This window comes from Pinus tabuliformis, chromosome 2_2, assembly GCF_031772625.1.
Source record: "Pinus tabuliformis cultivar Carrire ecotype Pingquan chromosome 2_2, CPIR1, whole genome shotgun sequence".
In the NCBI taxonomy this organism is placed as follows: Eukaryota; Viridiplantae; Streptophyta; class Pinopsida; order Pinales; family Pinaceae; genus Pinus; species Pinus tabuliformis.
In genome coordinates, this window is record NC_142300.1 from 667,841,886 (window position 1) to 667,847,430 (window position 5,545).

Below are 5,545 nucleotides of genomic sequence, written 5' to 3' on the forward strand. Positions count from 1 at the left end.
CTATCTTTTTAAATTCACCCTGTAATTCCATTTTTTGTTTCTTGGTTTTACGCTGGTCGGAAACGTTATTTGAACGTCCTTCTTCGTCTTCTCCATGGTGATCAGCTGATTCTACATTACCTTCGACATGGTGGGCTGTTAGAGTCCTTTCCCTATCCTCTGCGCTCGGATCCTGTCCTCGTTGATTTGCTCGTCCGGATAGACTTTTGAGGATTCATTCTTGTTCCTGCCTCACTCGTTCATTGTTTGTTCTTAAACTGGTCATTTCTTTGCATAATTGTTGTATTGTTTCTAATAGAGCAGCATTGGCTTGGCGAGACTCCTCTCCCAGTTGTATCCATATATCTGGGTGAGTCCCCACATATGTGGCTTCTGTTTGGTTTAATGTGCCGGAACTCCTCTACATTTCTGCGTTTAAAGGGTGCACCTATGTCTCTATGTGCACATCCACCATTACTCAGTTACAAGTTATAGATTTATATAGCAACATATTCTATATATATATATATTATGTTCACATTGATCCCAAAAGTCTCAGAGTGTGAAAATGTCGCTCTGATACCATTTGTAACAAACTAACCATATAATATACACATAATAAAAAAATTAAATCTTATTAATTATTCACATTAGGATGGTACGTAGGGGGATTAGCTTGCGGTGGAGATTAAAGAGATAACACCCTAAGCATTAACTTGATCTGGCTGGCATGCATCTGGAATCACCTCGCCATTAACGCGGAGGGAACCCGAGGTCTGTACACTGACCAAAAACATTTAATTTATTACTGAAGAGACTAGATGGAACAGTCTCAACCCCGGCAGCTGGCACCATCCTCACCATTGGGTCAGAGAGATACATGGTCTTGGTGTCTCGGTGATTACCTTGTGGGTTAATGCACTTCGTGGTGAGGTGAGGGTCATTTGAGTTCTGCGATGACATTTTTGTTTGGCTCTGCAATAGAGAGCGACCCAAATGGTTGTAAGGCACCGCCTCCCACTAGGACTTCGTCTACAAGCTTTGTAGGTAAGGTGGAACAGAGCTAGACTCCTCAGTATCGTTTACTAGTTTTCCTTTAAACCTCCTCCCCTAATACATAACCAGATTCGTCCTTCTCACTCCAGGTAGCAGGTCAAATCGTTGATGGCTAGAGTCTCTACACCAGAAGGAGGCGTTGGTTCACTTCGCAACCAGAGGTAACTTATTTAGCTATTACGATGAACTCTCATGGTTTGATTTGATTTGAGGAAGCCCTAATGGCAGCTCTGGCTCTGTCAGGTATCCTATGCATTTTACTGCTCGGAAACCTCTCTCAGGTAAGTTATCCTTTACTCAGGATTTTACTATTAATTCTTTCCTTTCGCTTTTATTTCCATGTCTAATCCAGTGCGTCTCTAGTTCGCAAGTAATTCAGGTTGTGGTATGATTGTTTATGATTCCAGAGAGATTAAGAAGGAAACCCCTCTCTTCAGTGGTTCCGATCAATTTTCAGGTCGGTACTCTTTTAGGTTGATCCTCGCGGTTGTGTTTTTTAGACTACATGCCTCATTACTTGAGGGACTGTGCCATTTTAATGCATTAGGATCTTTTAAGGTTTTTAACACCGGCTGGAAAGCTATGATTGCACTTGCATTACTGTATTTTTTGTGAGTAAATGAAGAACCCGTTAAGAAATACAATGGTACCAACGTTGAACTGTTGATAAGGGTTTTGTGGATTACTATAGATACACAGTTTCGTTAAATTAATGGCTTATATGAATTCAACTCGTGGTCATACAATTTCCAATCATTCACGATTTCATTCGTGTGAAGTTTTTTTGTAGCCAGGGTTTGTGTTCCAGGGTTGGGTTGGCCACTTGAAAAACTGTATTCTTTCTGGTACTTTGTGGTGATTACAGATTCCCTAATGTCTTTACTTCAGTTATGCATCAATGTCTACAATAATCTCGACATGCTAGAAATATAGCAGAAAGAAGTATATACTTATTAACTTTTAATGATCGTCTTACAGTAATTGATTTGCATGCTACTTTTTAACTTCATTATCCAAAAACAATTAATCTTTCTTACTAGAGAGCACTTATTTTTCCTGTTGTACATATAAACATGAAAAACAATTAATCTTTCTTACTAGAGAGTACTTATTTGTTTTCCCTGCTGTAAATATAAACATGCAATTATTTCTATCAACTCGAAGGTCTCACCACCCAGCCATGGATCTGGAAATTACGTCCAGAATCCCCCTCTGAGCTCTTCCAACCCCTATTAGTGGATGAGGACAATCTGGTACCTTGGGCATCACGACTGTGTCCACCCTCAAGTCTTGTATCGTTTGATTGTTATCCACAACCTCTTCCCACTCGCTAATTTGTCCATCTCAAGGAAGCTTTTCCACAGTAACCCTTCTTCTTTTATGCCCCCCCCCCCCCTAACCCCATCCAGGGTTCTGTTGTTTCCTCTCTAAAGGATCATATGGGCAATTTCTTGTAACTATTTTTTTTAGGAGTTATTGAATTGATTCTTCAATTCTTTTTACAACTGATCAATTTCTTTTAATTAACAATTACCAAAATCAGTTCTGGCTTTTCAGCCTAATTCTTTAATAATCCAGGTTACAACATAATAAAGAAGTAAAACTTGACAATAAATATTAAATCTTGGTAATAAGTAAATGTCATGCATCACTAGGTGTTACAAAATTGCATATTCAGTTATGCTTACCCCAATAGTTTCAAATTTTTTCATGAAATGTTTAGATATAATAAATTAACACTTTGTGTTTTACAATAGTTTAAATTAATGTAAGTACTTGGAAATTTGATGTTTGAGAGACATGAACATTTAAAAAAATTGTATTTTGTTTGTATGATATTATAAGTTTATATTGTATATTTAACTGTATTTTTTTTATTAAAAAAAATTGTGAATTTTTATTGAAATGTTTAAATTTTTAATTAATTATGTTGTGAGTTTTGTATGCCATATTATATGTGTTTTGAATTAAGTTGAATACATGTGTGTACAATTTGTGTATTTTAAAATAATTTAAATACATTGAAATTTGATGTGTAGGGGAGTGACTTGTAAAAAAAATAAAAATGTATTTGATTGTGAGACATTTAATTCTATAATTTTAAATTGCATATTCAAGGATGCTTTCCCCAATACTTTCCCATTTTTCATGAAATGTTTAGATATAATAAATATATAATTTGATTCTTTTAATTAAAATTATTTGTTTATACATATTAATGACCATTGTTTTATCCCCTCATGGAGGTGGATATCAAGAGTACCCATAAGGTTGGGAGGCTAGCTCACCACCCCATTGCTTCATATTTCAATTCAAGAGGGTTGGTGGGGTGGCCAACCCACCCTATTCACCAAACATTTGAGCATTTCTTATTAAGTTGAAGAATATGGCAAGTCTTCATTTTTGTCTCTGTCAATGGATTTTATGATGTGTTACATACTTCCCTCCTAGTAGGTGGGATTATTTCTGGGGTCTTTCAACATCTAGGGGTTTGTGCACAACAAATTGCATGTAGCCACTAGGAATTTCTTTTTTCCTTTTTCAGCTTGTGCCAATGGTTTGGTTTTGTTTGTGCTTTGGACTAGTCTATGGATTAGTAGTTTGGGGCTAGAGATGGCCAATTAATGGGTAACTTTGACTGTGTCAATGAGACTTGTAATTGGACATTGTGGCTTCTTCTAGAGTTGGTGTTTGTTGTTGTAGTTTTCCGCTCCCGGTCTTCAAGTTTGGAGTTAGTGCATTTAACGATCCTTTTGGTGCTCACATTTCTATTGGTCTTGATTTTATTGGATTTAGTGCACTGTGTAGCACAATGTTTAGGAGTAGTTGGGGTTACCCACTAGTGCTTGTTGGCAATTGCTTGAAGCTCTATCCTACCCAAGGTTTTCCATCTAATCCTTGTTACTATGTTCTAATGTGATGTGCTACATTAATTTATCCCAACCTCCCTTTACTCCTTGTATTACCCTTCCTTTTGGCCTCCTCTATAGTCTTAATTTGTGTTGTCCTTACAACGCATGTGATGTCGCTGAGGGGAAAGTGGCCCAGATCCACGCTTAGTAGGTTGCCTCCATTTAGATACCCCCCCAATATTTGTGATGAGATTAGCCATCTCGGGACCCTTAATTTTAAAATTTGAATTTTCTTATTAAAATCTAATTTTATCATAACTTGTAAATTTTCTATCAAATATTTAAATATAAAATTTGGAATTTATAATTGGATTTATTTATTTTTTTAAATGGAAAGGATAGAGAGTTGTATTAAAAAAATCCATATTGCAAGGCCAAAACCTTTACATATTCCACTCTTCCCTATGCTTTTGAGATTGACCACACCCCAAACCCTCAAACTAGTTCCCCATCAAACAAATACTTCAATCCCTTTCCAACTAAATATTTTCCAAAAAACCCCCAAAATACCAACATATTTACATTCCATTTTCCCTTGTATTTCTATTTTGATATAGAATGACTTCTTGTATTTCTTGGAGAAAAACTTTTTCCTTTCTTCCCAACTTGAATCCAACCCACATTTTCTGCAAATTCCACTTAGTGGTTCTTCATTAAATGCATGGTATTTTTCTTCAAATCTTTCTCATCCACCTTATCTACCCCATAATTTTCATTTTCAACAAGACTCCTTGTGGTTTAGGGAGGTAATCCATTTTCCACGAGGGTTTTTTTTTCTACGAATGTTGCATTCAGGGAATCCTCATTAGCAAGTGGAGGATCCGCATTGGCAAGTGAATTTCCGTTCTTAAATTTTTTTGCTGCGACTACTGTTTCTTGCACTGAATCTGCTTCTTTCATGTCTTCTTTAAATATCATATAGTGGTCACCTTGTGCACCTTCCCACCATTTGGGCCTTTGGGGTTTTGTTCGATCTTATTTATTCTGAGGAGGCTTGGGGCATCCAGAAGAATGTAAAGGGAAAAATTATCTTGCACCACTGGAGGACAACAACCAAACTTTAGCATATAATTGTACGATACTGAAGAAGACATAGCTTGATTTCTAGCTGTACATGTAAAAGAACAATATGTATTTGCCAAATCACAAGGATTCACCATTGAACTATGTGCAAAAAATCCATGAAAATAGATCAAAGATTGGGTAGCTAGGGTTTTGGGTGAAACCCTAGACGCCGGAAGGGATTCGAGAGCTCTTTCTATTTCGAAAGATATATGAATATTATTATAGACAATATGTTCCCTTCCCTAATTAAATTCATTTTTTTAATATATGATAATGATGATTTTTTTTTTGTTTTCGTGATAAGATTCAAAAATAGTTACTTTATTTTGTTTGTGTGATTTTATATTATATAAAATATATATCAATAGAGATAGCATTGTGTTTCTTTGACTTATTTTTTATTTTCAAAATTTAAAATAGATTATATATAACCTATTTAAAGTAAGTGATATATAACGAGAGGTAGTTTTAATTTCTATATTTATGTTTGAAGGACTTTTATTTACTTGTGTTTATGAAAAACGCATGAAATA

At 35.6% G+C, this 5,545-nt stretch overlaps 1 long non-coding RNA gene across 1 annotated transcript; it reads left to right on the forward strand.

Annotated features, from left to right (window-relative positions):
- The first annotated feature begins 711 nt into the window (after window positions 1-711).
- LOC149194394 (uncharacterized) lies at window positions 712-1,885 on the forward strand. Its single transcript, XR_016255077.1, has 4 exons — window positions 712-1,026; window positions 1,125-1,196; window positions 1,279-1,316; window positions 1,443-1,885. It is a non-coding gene; the product is annotated as an uncharacterized LOC149194394 (long non-coding RNA).
- The last annotated feature ends 3,660 nt before the right edge of the window (window positions 1,886-5,545 follow it).